Source organism: Bactrocera oleae, chromosome 5 (genome assembly GCF_042242935.1).
Source record: "Bactrocera oleae isolate idBacOlea1 chromosome 5, idBacOlea1, whole genome shotgun sequence".
NCBI lineage: Eukaryota > Metazoa > Arthropoda > Insecta > Diptera > Tephritidae > Bactrocera > Bactrocera oleae.
In genome coordinates, this window is record NC_091539.1 from 41,631,201 (window position 1) to 41,646,110 (window position 14,910).

At 36.9% G+C, this 14,910-nt stretch overlaps 1 protein-coding gene across 1 annotated transcript in view; it reads right to left on the minus strand.

Moving 5' to 3' along the window:
• Positions 1-2,344, minus strand: part of LOC106618861 (uncharacterized) — a 323,886-nt gene extending 321,542 nt beyond the window's left edge. The window contains exon 1 of the mRNA XM_014236756.3: positions 2,293-2,344. The gene's annotated coding sequence lies outside the window, so the exon portion shown is untranslated. The remainder of the gene's footprint in view (positions 1-2,292) is intronic.
• Positions 2,345-14,910: the final 12,566 nt, after the last annotated feature.

The following is a 14,910-nucleotide window of genomic DNA, read 5'->3' on the forward strand; positions in this document are numbered from 1 at the left end:
AAGGGCTCCAACAAAGTCAAATGCCAGCAAAATGATAATTATCGTTTATACACTATTTCCAGAACATGAGGCTATAAATGAAGTATATGAGTATAAACCTACTGCCCAAATATACCAAATTTCACAATAGAAGAACTGCAGAGAGCAGGGCACAAGTTCAAAAGCAACATAGCATCGGGCCCGCAGAAAAACTACTCGACATGTATAATACCTGCTCGCAGACAGGTCTTTTTCTAGAGATATGAAAAAGACAGTAGCTTGGGCTAATCAGCAAACAAAAATGCAACCCTGACTCCTCATTAGCTTTTTGGTCATCCTGCTTTCTCGGCATAGCTAGTAAGAGAGATTAATTAACCCCAAGCTAGAGACAGACATCGCTGATGCTGGAGGCCTCTCTCCAAACAGCATGACTTCCAACCAGTATGCTGACATTAGGTGCCATATAGGGCATCATAAAAAGCGTAGAAATTGTCTGCCGTAGGTATATTGGGTGTAGAAAATCTAACAATATGGCAAAGTAGGTAGAAAAATAAGTTTAGAGGAAGATGGAAGCAGAAGTTAATAAAAAAAACCTACACAAATAGACCAGTAAGGACTTCGGGAAAGTCAACTACCCTGTCACATATGTGCTATACGGGCATGGAAGTATCTCCTCAGAATGCAAAAAACAGACAACTCGAAGTGTATTTATGATACCGATCACTAATTTTTTAAGTGCTAATGGTGGCAAGAATCGCTAGCCACATTACGAGAAGTGTTCGCTGTGGTTACCGCAGAAAACGTCGTTGAAATTATGCTATCTACCAAGACAACGGACGCTCCATATCCCAACACGTCAAGAATGTACTCCATAATAAGAAGCGGGACCTGAACTCAGGTGGATAGATGTCACGCTTTTAATGAAAAATATGAAACGTCACGCTGAAGTAAAGCGGTTCCAGTGTTTGCGACGGTTCCTTAGAGGAAAGGTTTTTTAGTGACGCATACTATTGGTGTGACGACACAATGACGATGTAGTAGGCAATTTTCTTCTCCAAACCCTCAAAAAACAATATGCTTAGATTAGACCACTTATAGTATCGCGGCTGACAAATTGCAGAAAGTTGGGAAAATATTTTATGTGTCAAAATCTGGGTCTGGATTTTCCGCTCCTTTAATTGGTTGCTTCGCAAGGTTAAAGTTTAAGTAAACTCATGATGTGCATAATCTCATATGATCCAGCACCGCTCCACACTTTCTGAAACAATAGTTCACAATTTATTATTGAAGTAATACTTAGCAAGACTTATTGTGACTTTCTCAGCTTTAGAAACAAGATTTATTCTGTACGAAATTTTCATTAAACTCGAAGAAAAAGTTAAGCTTCAGCTAATCTCGAAAAATATTAACCTTTGAATCATTTGCCAGTCACCCACTCGAACTGCATTAACCGGTTTCATTGCCTCTTCACGCTGTAATTAGTTACTTACCTACTTAGAAACTAGTAAAACTTTACTGATATAAAATTTCGAAAAGTCCATCCGGTTGTACAAGAAGTTTGAGTCTTTCTCCTGTCACCAGTGCATAAGACTGGCTGCTAAGCGGAAGATACGCAAAGTTAACTGTGCAAAGCAAGAAAGGTAATTTGCCAAACACAGTCGTATTAGCCGAGCGAAAAGTTGTAGAAAAGACGAAAAAATTATGCTCCGCAGCGTTTTTTGAAAACTTTCTGCTGTAAGGCAAGCTAACTACCAGAACGGGTTGATGCTTGACTTGAAACGTATCCGGCGCACGCACACGCACAGTCAAGTGTCGCCTTAGCCGAGACTGACTAATGACAGTCAAAGCAATTGCAGCGCATCGCCACTTGCCCCTAAAGCCCGCTGGCCGCGCATTTACGCAAATTGCGTTAAATTTGTAGGCAAAACTTTTTGAAGCCAAAATAAAATCCGAAAACTAACTTCGAGAAATTCGGCATGGAGAGAATGTTATAATTCTAAACTGACTAAATGCGCGCAGCGAAAACGGTCAAATCACGGTTGAGTAGCGCAATAACCGCGTTTACTGCTGCCCTCTCCGCTGCCGCTTCTCCTAATCCCAATCGCGCCCGATGCGTTAACGTCTGGCATATTGTGCGGCAAATTGGCCGCTTCGACGCAAAACTTTGCCCATCCGAAAAAGTAGATAATCTCAATGGCAGCAAAGATGCCTCTTCGCTGCGCGTCAAATATTGCATTTCAATTACTCTCGAGTGCGGCTGAAATAGGCGAGCAACAAAAATTCAAATAAACGAGTCATCAAATTAAAACTTACCGGTGTAAAAGACGCCTGAAGTTTGTTGAGACGCGAAGTTGCACCTTTTCACCTGCAAGTAATTGGAGAACAGTGAGAAAAGATTTATACATAAGTAATTAAAATTTCAATTTTCCTTTCTTTTATACCGTTCTCTAAGCGATAAAATACCTTTGCAATTTATGTTGGAATAAAATTAAAATAAAGCAAAACATTTATTGGATTTATCGCTGAATTTGCGAAGAATTAATATTTGGATTCAAGTGTCTACGGCGGTTAGCAATAGAAAGAGTTGACTGCAATTTATCGATAAACAAAAACCCAGCATTTGACTCTGTTAACCTTGACTGACCTTCAAAGCCAACGCATCAAAGCATTGTAATGTGAAGCCGACTAAAAATTATTTTATGAAATTGGTTAGGTTAAATCGAGTTCTTTTTTGCTTAGCACAATTGTCGAACACAAGCAAATCAAGTTTCGCATATTTCACCCTTTTTTTGACGCTCAAAATGCAGACAGCAGCTCGACGTCTGGCGCACATATGTATGGCATATTGACCGCAAGCAGCCGTCTGAAAGGTGTCTGTTCGTTCGGTTGTTCGTTCAGTCTAGCAGGGTTAGTTTTTGAATAAATTTCGTATATTCATTTGAAATTTGATAGTTTTGTATTTGTGCTAGCAACAGTTAGTCTTAGTCAAGTAAATACAAACATATTTTCAATAAAAATATTTAAAATTGAAGGAATGGCAATATACAAAAACCTTAACTGTTAAAGAAATAACGTTAACTTCGCCCCTTCACAGATGGATTTTTTATAGTATAAAGGGGTATAAAAATATATTTATCTTAATTTTGATCGGCCAGTTTGTATAGCAGTTACATGCTTTAGTAGGCCGGTCTGAACAATTTCTTTAAAAATTATTGCGATGCTTTGTTTAATAAATAAGCAATGCCAAATTTCGCGAAGATATCTTGGCAATAAAAGGATTTGAGATCGTTCGGTCAGTTTGTATAGCAGCTATATGCTATAGTCGTTCGATATCGGCGGTTCAGACAAATGAACAGTTTTTTTGGGAAAAAAAGAAGAAAAGTGCAAAGTTTCAGTTCGATATCTCATAAACTGAGTCCCTAGTTCCCATATATAGAGACAGACAGACGGATGGGCGGACCATTAGACAGGCGCATATAGCTAAATAGACTCAGCTCATCACGTTGATCATTTATGCATATACTTTATAGGGTCTCCGATGATTCCTTCGGAATGTTACAACTTTGTGGCAAACTTAATATACCTTGTTCAGGGTATAAAAAGATAGTAGTGTGAAATATTCGTTGAATTAGGGAAGGTATAACTTCATAGCTATAATTGCTCTAAAATAACCCCCAGTTTTCAAAATTTATTTCCTGCCAGGATACATAAAAATACTTTTGATCCTCAACTGCAGCTTGATTAGTATTATTTGGGTTGTGCGATATACGAAGCAATCGTTCTTAAGTGATTTATTATATTCAATATAGGTCATATGAGCATCGTTGGACAACCGCAGCTGACACTGCTCAGATGTCAAAATGCCTATTTGGACACAATCTATCTATGCCAAATCTAAACTATTATATGCCAAATTTATTTAAAATACCTTGTAAAATAAAAGAGTTTTTCATTTAATCATTTGATCCCGATCGTTGAGCTTATATGTATGACAAGTGTATGCTACAGTGACCCAATTTCTCGTCAAACGAAAAAGTCTTCCATATAAACACTGTATTCCACTGTACTCGTTCAGTATGTGTGGCAGCTATACAAGCTTGTATGCCATAGTGGTCCGATGTCGGCGATTCCGAAAAATGCGCAGATTTTTGAGGAGAAAAGGACGTGCACAAAATTTTAGGTCGATATCCCAAAAACTCATTTCCCACACTCCTTATGACTCAGGTCACCATCACCACGTAACCGAAAGTATCCAAAAATCTATTCGTGTTTGCTTGGTTTCCATAAATGAGCAGTTCAGTTAACGGGCATAAATTGCAAAAAGACTTAAACACAGTGGGTTTTATTTTCAACTAAACAAATTTTCGAAGTCGGAGAATAATTCTTCAAAAACACTTATCATCATTTATACATTTCATTATATTTCAAGTGGCACAACACTGTAATTTTGAAATTTAAATTTAGAATGTTATTTCAAAAAGTGATAAGAAAATATTTTCGAAAGCATGTATTCGTCCATTCAACGAAATACCGTATTTATTGTCGCTGTAAAAGCTCAAGCGTAAATTGCATTGTCTCCACCGCAGTAAACCCACATGAAAATTCTCAAATCCACACAGTTACCGCACAAACACAAATCCACACATACCTACATTTATACGTGTAATGGCACACTGTGCTTGTAGCAGCTATCGCATGTAAGCAGAATTCCAATCGAGGAAATTCAATTTGCCGCTTGAAACTGTCCGTCCATGCGTCAGTGGGTTTATCCAATAGATGCTGTAAGAGTAGGGAATCCCAGCATATTGCCACACGTATGTCGCCAATATTGTAATTGTTTTGAGGATATTTGTCGAAGAGCAGGACAAATGCTTTACATGTGATTTTTCGTGTGTTTATCAGAATGTTTGTGTGAGAGTGTGTGTGTGTGTGGCAGGAAGCCAAATTGACTGGAGAAGCATAAGCCAAAAATTTTTCAAGTTATCACCGATTTTATGGATGTATGTATGAGTGCGTGTGAGTGTTTTTTTGTATATACATATTTATATATATACTTGTGTGTGTGTGTGTGTGTATTAACGCTTAAGTATGGCACGATGAGGGGCTTCATGCCTTATGAAGCATATAATTTACAAAACACAAACACACACATACACCCGCACATTGACAAAGCATGTAACAAATATTGCCCCCGGGGAGAAATAGAGTTGAAAGCTGCTGAGCACCGAGCGAAATGCCATGTGTGTGTGCGTGATGGTGTGAGTGACATGTACGCCTGCAGACATTTCGACAGACGGTGAATGTACACTTATACGATTACTGACAGGAAGGAGCTCACACGTTTTGTGGAAAATGAAAATTTTTCGGCGACAATCAAGCGGCTATAATAACAACAACAACAATTACAAGAATGCGGAGAACAACACATGGCTTGCCACTGAATTGGCAACTTGAGTGGTTTGAGTGCGTTGGTGTGAGTGAGTAGCCGTTTACACATACACACACACACACGCACTAACAGTTGCATTTGTATAAACGGCGGCAAACGGTATTCAAACTGTGTGACTTTTGCGTTTTTGTTGTCATTGATTTTTCGCCATTGATTGCATTATGCTTGTGCTGCCGCAGGGGGGAAACTAAGGGACACACAAAAGCAACATATGCAATGCACATATATGCATGTGTGTGTGTAAATGGTTACATATGTATCGGTACATATATATATGTGCGGAGAAACGAAATGCGATAGTGTTGTGCGATCATATGCTCAACCTCAGCACATACAAACACACACTCAGCATTGATTTTTTGAATGGTTATGAGTCAGGTGCGCCTGTGGGTCCTTCCGACGCAGTCAAGCAACACTGGTACAAAGAAAGTTAAGAAAGTGATACAATGGTTCTTTCTCTTCGAAAATTTTTAGCAAAATAAGCTAAACCTTTAATTTCGGTTGCGCCGAATTCACAAAAGATGAAGTCTCCATACAAGAACTTGACTTTGATCGTTCAGTTTGTATGGCAGTTATACGCTATAGTACTCCGATCTCAACAGTTTCTTCGGAGATTGCACCATTTCCTTAGTATATATCTCGTTAAATGAAAAAGTCTTCCATTCAAGCTCTTGATTCTTCTCTAAGGTACTTAAACTTGAAAAAAGAAAAAAAATAAATAATTATATTATCAAATATGAGCTTAATATATTGTTTGAGGACTTCGAAATAAAGGTCTTGAAATGGGCGCATTTAATTTCTGGTCCCTCGAAGAGACAATAGTTCAAGTCTCTAGAGTTAAAATGCAGTATCAGAATGGGGATAACTAATCTAAATCCACTCTGAAATATAACCTTCGTATATTCGCGAAACAGGTAAAAAAGAAATAAATGTTCAGAAGAAGTATCTACAAATTGTTATTTTGAGAATCAAATATGGCTCTGTACTCAGAGGAAATAATTTAACATTCTATAAATGGATCTCTAACGTAAGAAAACGAGAGCATAATATATTAAATAACTTAGTTTACTTAAATTAAACAAAAATTACTGGATTTCTAATCTAAGTCCAGGTCCAGCAAAAAAGGAGCTCTTATACATATTAGACGACCAAAGATTTAACCATTTTTTCAAAATAGGTACAAGAATTCAATGTACAATACGCCTGGAATTATGCAATAACTTTCTTGTTCAATATAGAAAAGTGACGCATGAGTAATACGACAAAACGAATTGGCATCGGTAACATATGTATACCATATCGGGTGCTATATCAGGCCGCTGTACTATAGAAACATTTGGTGGAAATGTGTTTGCCTGCGCAGCTAAAACGTATGTCATAAGCACACATTCGCAGAAACAAAAGCAAACACAAACTGGGCTATGACCGAAATTCTTAGTTACAAATCTCAAAATGTTAAGGTGAAATGTACTTGCAATTGACACTTTATATGCAATTTCAGATGTAACATTAACTCCTACATAAGCCATAGCAGAATTAATAACGTTGAAATTGTTTGGGCCGAGAGCTTTTGCGATGTTAGAAGCACCAAATTAATCGACATAGGTCATTATGCACATTGAAAAAGAATTCTGAGGCCATAGGAAGATAACTCATCATGATACGATTTTTAGGCGCAAAAGAAGAAGAACAGTGTGAGATAGAAAAACGTGGTGCTGAAAAGTGGGTAACTTACAAAAAATCTAGTGACCAAGCCAGAATTGGCCATCAAGGTTTTGCTATATGTTTGGGATTGGCAGGAGATAATCTACTATGAGCTCCTTCCCTACGGCCAAACTTTTAATTCGGTTCAAACAACGTCTGAAGAAAGCAATCGCCAGCTTTGGTCAGCAGGAAAGAAATTGTGTTCCATCATTACAACGTCAGTTCACATAAATCAAGGGTGACTCGCCAGAAACTACGTAAGCTTGGGTTGGAGGTTCTTATGTATCCACCTTTTAGCACAAAGTCGAAGAGTAATCTCTTCCTGTCCATGCGAATAACTTTCCGGATGAAATATTTGCCGTCAGATGAAGGTTGTGAGAGTCGATTGGTCCAGGTGTTTGCCAATAGGACTGTGGATTTCTATGAGAGCGGCATCATAAAATTACCAACAAAATGGCAACAATAATCAAACAAACCGGTGGACAATTGGATAAAACTAATTATGCAAAATACAACATTCAATTTATTTCAAAATAAAAGGATTTCTTTTTACTAAACTTTATATTAAGTACAGCGGTAATTTTTTTCCGAAATTAAAAAATCTTTCACCACACATTTTTCAAGGCTTTTAATATCAATCCCAGTCACTTTGCTAGGTTTTCCAAATTGGTGTCTACCGAGATATTTCAACCTCAGGTAATAGAGGAGAAAGTGACAACATGATTCCACCTCGTCTTCATCCATACAACTTAGAAAAATTGGTTTTTAGTCGCACAGCGTATGTACTTATTGGACAGTGCCCGATCAGATCCACTTACAATTGCGACGAAATCGACATTGGCTAGAAGAATCTCGCAGTTCTGAAGGAGACAAACAGTATATCTACCGCTATCTTGATGGCAACCACCTCCGCTTGAAAGCCACTACAGTGTTCTGGTAACCTGTAACTAGAGTTAAATAAGAGCTCCCGACAGAAGACTCCACCTCCTAACCTTGCTATTAGCGTCGATCCATCTTAGAAGCTACGTCTACAGGTGCAATGTGTAGAATGGCATTGGCTTCCATTGTTGGCGTTGCCCCACAATTCCGATAAAGATCGCTCTTTGAACACGCTCCAGCTGCTTAAATAGTGTAGTTTTTTCGAGGACCCTCCTCTAGACAACCGCTCTATAAAACATTATTGGCTTAACTACGGTAGCATAGACCCAGAACACCACTGTTGGTGAGAGGCCTCACCTCTTCCCAATTGCTTATATCACCTAACTTTAAGTTTTTGTTTGCCATGTCGAAAATGTGACTTTCATCTATGAAGGGTTCTGCGAAAGGAAAACGTTCTGCTTTAGTTTTGGTTCTGGATTAAATTCCCAAAATGTCGTAAAATTTCACCACCTTCTAAATTATGCTATATCTCGTTTTTTACACTCTCAAGGTTAAGGCCGGAAAGCATTGTCTCGGTTCTTTATTTCTAGAGTTAGTACCAGTTTAGCCGGGACAGTGCCGGATTCCGAGTTAAGTTAAGCGTTCCGGCCATCCCGGGCTTAGAAATTATAAAAAAAAATGTCTTAATAAACGGAACAAAAATAGAACAATGTAGATGGTACACCCTGTATGATGTATATCTACATTCTACATTCGGTTTGAATGTATTCAACATTCAAAGTGAAACATTTTTTGAATTTGAAGCATAAATAAACACAAATAATTATTACTTTGTGAAATGTCGAAACAAAAGTGTTTTTTCAACAATAATTTTAAGAAAAAATTTTCTTTTTTGAGAGTCAGTTATGACGATTCCAACATTCGTTGCGACAAATGTAATGCAACTTTTTCGGTTGCTGCTGGTGGAGGCAATGATATTGAAAATTATTTGAAGACAAAGAAGCACAAAGTAGCAGCAAATGCTTCTCTTCAAACTTCAATCATATCAGATTTTTTTATCCAAGAGAAAACAAATTTGAATCTATCGACGATGGAAGGCGTGTGGGTGTACCACACAATTGATGAGAATCACAGTTTTATGTTTGTTATTCAAAAATCATTTCAAAAATAGCAGTTATCGTCCGATTCAAATTTTTTCAAAGATTTTTTTGTAGACCAACGACTGAAATATTTCGAGTCTGTTTCCAAATGAAAAAATTTTCATGTTTAAGAACAAAAATTGAAGCGCTAATTACCAATATTTTTGCACCATACGCATTGGAATGCCTCAAGTCTGATTTACAGAAAGCCAAGTTCATTTGTTTGTCGACCGACACTTCCAATCTTAAAGCAATCAAGATGTTTCCTGAAGAGTGAAGGAAATGTTTTTGCAAAATTAAAAAATTAAAAACGAACACAGTTGGTGTAGGTTCTGCAGCGCATATCGTGCATAATGCGATTCGTAACGTATGTAATGTACTTAATATTAAAATATAGAATATTGCTGTTCTGATCTACAAACGTTTTTACATACACACCATTCGCTCTTAAGCATTAAAGTTAATCGAGAGATTTCTGACGAATACGATCAACTGGTTGGTTACTGTAAAATTCAGTTCATTGGCTTAAGAGAAGCTTTGGGGAAAATCATTCGAACGTTCCTACTTTTGAAAACGTATTTCGACGACCTTTATTCACTCCTCAAATAAGCGAGTAGTATACGCCATTTTTTCAGTAATCACTATCGAAGCTCTGGTTCATTTTTGTTCATGAGCAAGTGAAAATATATTTTTATTAACTGAAATTTTTCCAAAATCGAGAAATTAATGAATTATTATCTTAATAATTTTAGGCCATGATTTTCGAGAAAAACAATAAAATAAATTGAAGGCGATGATATTCCAGAAGTTGCAATTTACAAACAATTCCATTATTTAATGCACAATTTGCAAACACCCAAACAACACAATTACTTTCCGTTGCAAGTAAAAGCGGAAATGGAGAACCTAAAGAAAGAAAACTATGATTTGAGACAATTTGAAGTAGAGACGAAACAATTTCAAAGTAAATATTTCATTTTACACCTCAATTTTCGTTTTCTCATTTTTAATCGTCTTCAATATGTCAATCAGGTGATTGCTATGAATATCTTGAGGCATGTATCCAACAGTTTGCTCATGTAAAACTATTTGGCCGGGTGCTACTAACCGATAAACTCGACTGGGAAAAAATTTAGAACACGTTTATCTTTCTCACAGAAAATGTTATTTTGAAAGCCTCAGTCACTACTTCACATAAGCTGTTCGAACAATTCACTTATATTTCACAGTATATAGCTGACAAACGAATTGATGAATGGAGCGAAGAGCAGACATCCGTCGACAAATGTTGGGTACAATGTTTTACTTTTTTTTCAGAGATCGTTGAATATGCTCTGACACTAGAAGGAACAGTGAAACGCATATTTTCCACCGTCCACTTCATCAACTGATATACAAACGATCGAACCAGACAACCAGACGATTGAATCATTTAATCATTTTTAATATTACTTTGCTTTCTCTTTTATCATTTCCATTATTTTGGAATTAAATTGTGTTGCTCTCTTACCTATTATATGCTGCGATTTTCAGTGAATTATAATATGGAAAAAATCGATAACAAAAAAAACCGTCCCGGATTTTGCCGGAAAAAATATGGTCACCTAATTCTAGAGCACTTAACTGAGTATCAAAAATTTAAAAGATTGCCGAAAATTTAAGCAGAGAAATAGCAGTAATCATATTTCTCAATCAAGCTTCCTTAAATTTACATTTTGGACCGTATACTTTAGAAGTATACGAAACTAAACACATATTCACCCCATAAAATTTCATCATTACGGGAAAAAGTGAGTTAAGCTAGCTTTGCCAGAGTTCTACGTTCAGCTTATGCATTTTTAATACACACTATCAATTTATCAATACAAAAACACTATGAAACCAGTTCAATATAGAGAACAAAAGAAAGCAGAAAGTTGGACGCAGTGCTCCATAACAGGGAGTAGCACTCATAATATACAGGAAATTTATTCATAAAGCATAAGCCGAGACAAAAATATATATAAATCCATGAACAGTTTGGCGTGCGTTGGACGCAAAAATATTTTGCATTCGCTTTATGATTTTAAGCAACTTTTTTTACAATTTTATTTCGAAATGCGCACACTTACGCTCTCTACGGTGTGTGTGGGCAATAGAGATTTTGCGCTCGAAGCAAATGCTCAAACACACATACATACATATGCATAGATTCGCCTGGTCACTATTTCACCAAACCATACAAACGCAATTTCAATTCATCGCATTGTCCACTAGCATCAATGGTCAAATGCGAAAGCTGAGTGGATGCCCTCAGGCATTGAAGCCGACTCGAACATTAAGTGCTGCGATATTGCCCTGCACCAATCGCACTCACATACCATACATCATCCGTACGAGTATATTCGTAGAGAAGCAAATTCATGCCTTCCATTAGACCATACTCGTAGAGTGTTGCAAGCGCACGCCACACACAACTGCACTTTTCTCTACTCATGCAGCCGCTGCTAGTCTCTTCCATAGTCCATAAACACATTCGCCGGAGCGCAAAAAGCTATGCTGACCATTTGGCGACCCACTGGATGTACAAATATCAATCCGACATCCATTACAATCAAAGTGCAAAGTTTGGCTTTACGAATAAATATATTTTAATGATCCTTTTTGTGTGGCACTCAAGGCGTTATTGGTAGTTTTAGACTGTGGATCAAAGTCAACAGAGTATTGGGGAGTTCAAATGCTTTGGAAGTGTTTTTTTTTTGCTAATTAATAGTGTTTCAGTTGGATTTGTGAAAAAGTGAACCTAATGACTAATCAAGCGGCGGTATATCTGGAGAAGACAATTGCGCTCTTCAAAGCGGAAAAAATTTATCTCTAAACGCGGCAGTCAGCTTTTTGCGACGATAAGTTAGGCTTTAATAAAAACAATTTCATAAGTTTTTGGCGATAATAATGCCAGAACCATAGTTAGATTCTTCAAATATATTTCTAATATTCGTAATAAATTTAGTAATTCCCTTATTCTTCCATTAAATTGAAATTGTTATTTAGCATAGTTAAAATTGCCCGATTTCAACTATGCACCGAATTGTTTTATAATTTGTTGCATAATTTCATAATTACACTCTCATGGAAATCCTCGCCCCTATTGGCGAACACTTGGAACAGAAAAATCATTCGCCATACATAAGAAGATTCCTACGAAGCTCTTCGAGCTTCTGGCGAGTCGCTAACGATATGTGTGGCCTCATAAAAAACCTTCCTCACCATCAATCCCAGCTTGGTGATAACTTCAATCAAAATTATCATATAGATGCAGATAAGTTTACGTAGCCGAACAAAAGATACCTCTCTGGAACCGATGTCAAAATTTTTTGGTTCGAAATCACTTTGTGATAGTCAAAAGTCTGGCAAACAAGAAGAACCAACTTGGATAACTAATTTGTGTTCATTAGCATGGAGAGAGAGAGAGGTCAAATGGACGTATGTACTTTTCTATATCGATTCAGCTGAACACACCATTTGATGGATTCTTCTTTCCTCTTTCTAGTATTTCCAAGCAATAAAATATTGTGATGTATACTACGCACTCCTTTAATGAGGTAAAACTTAAGCGAGTAGCAAAAGAACACTAATTTAAATTAAATTACTTCAAATACAAAAATTTCAAAAAGTCAATCAGTCGCCCTCAAAATCCCTTAAAGTACCAAACAAAATGGAGCATGTTTTAAATAGGTTACATATTACTAGTATACCTTTGGTAAAATATCGTCCGAGTTGAGCGTTCTTTTGTCACTCGCTTACACAAATATTCAATAATTATTGGTTAGAAAAAAAGTAATAATATTTCAAACAACCAAATGCACTAAAATTAGTAGAAGCATACCGGAGTTCGCTACACAACCAATTATGTGAGAGCATCTAGATATACATCCATGAGGACATATATAATACTCATTGTTATTAAGTGCTTGCATGCTACATTGTTGTTGCTGGCGTCAGAAAAAATGCGTTGGTCTTTTATAAATGTCGCCACCGGATACGTTGGTCCTCATGCTTTGGTGACTTCAGCAAAGCGAATGCAAAAACTTCTTGGCTCTTTCCGCATTCGACGCTTCCGAACTTTTGCTTGATTTTTATTTGGCAGCAAATTTGTGTTGCAATAAAAATCGAACATGCAAGTCGGCCAATTGCCCGACATAAATTGAAACGTGCGACATATATATACATATATATATCATCACATCTCTATATAGCATTATGCATGCAGCTGTGGAAGTCTAAAGGAAAGTGTGCGCCCAGGCGACACAAAAGTAGCCATGCAGACTTCAATGAATCGATGAGTGAAATGAACGACATAAAATGCGAATGTCTTAAGTTTCGTGTAAGCAAAAGTGAACATCGTCATAAAACCGACAACTAACACACATTTCTTCAGTCTTAAAATTAATTGTAGTTTTGCTTTTCTTTTCAACTGTGTGAAAAAGCGGAGGTAACATTTTTAGTTGATGGCATTATTGCGAAAAACTTCACACAAAAGTCATAAAAATTCTCAGAAATTATAATAACTACAGTCTGCAGTTGTTGGAGTAAAAACTTTCTACAAAATTGTGGTTGGAATGAAAAACAGTGTTTCATACGCTTTTATACTTCTCCCCTCTCAACTTTAGCGTTATTTTGGGGTGCTTGATAAAGTAAGGAGGTGAACTACTAACTTAAACGACAAGCGAACCTAGTGTATACCAAAGCAGGTGATGAGCAGGTTATTTTGGGCTAACTGACCGATCCTACTACAAGCGCCTAGAGAGATCTTTATAAGATAGCTTAGAATGGCGGTCCGTTGTGATACCTAAAACAACTATATATTGATTATAAAAATCGTCATAATTCGACAAAACGCTATGAGCCTTCCCCATATAACTTTGAGAATTTGCGTCACATAAGATTTTTAGTTTTACCGTATGGATGCTTATTGGAAAATGTCCAGTGAGAACCGCTACGTGCAGCAAAAAGAACCTTACTAAGAGAAAGCAGTTCAGTGGATCGCCTGCGTTCTACTTAAGATCAGAATGATATCGTAGTCGTACAGTAGCTAATCATCGGTTAACGCTTGCTAAGCTCAATTGATGTACATAGGTCTAGTGCTAGAACGCAGAACGATAACGTACATATTCAGCTTATAACCATTCGTAAGTGGGACAAGGGTGCCACCTCTTGCGAGCTTATTAGCTTTGCATTGGAAATTTAGGATAGTCGCAATGGTATGTTTTATAACTTCTTAATGGGAAAACTATTGAATATTTCAAAACAGATAATTTATGAGAAACACCTTTTTTAAGTCGAAAACGCTTGACCTTGAAGACTTGATCGGAGCTCAACAAATAAAATTGACTTAACAAGAGATCACATACGAGTATAGTTCAATAGCAATGTTTTTTGTTAAATTCCTATTTGCTATGATGGAATTAGTGGAAACTTTCCTCTTTAAAAGATTGATGCTTCAGTAGCGAAGAATTAATTAACCTCAAAGCAATCTCTCTTGAAGTGAATCTGAATGATGATCATTTGTGGCAATACTTATATATCAAAGTACAGAAGGTAATGAGTGAACGCCAGCATAGGTACTACCTAAGACGTGGTTACCGTAAATTAGCTACGATTTAAATCCTTCTTTAAGCAATTGGTCTAAGAATATCAACAATACAGCGAGTACGGCATAATAGCAGAAGAAAAATGAGTATATTGACAGAGTATAAATTTTCTACGTCTGAGATATAACTT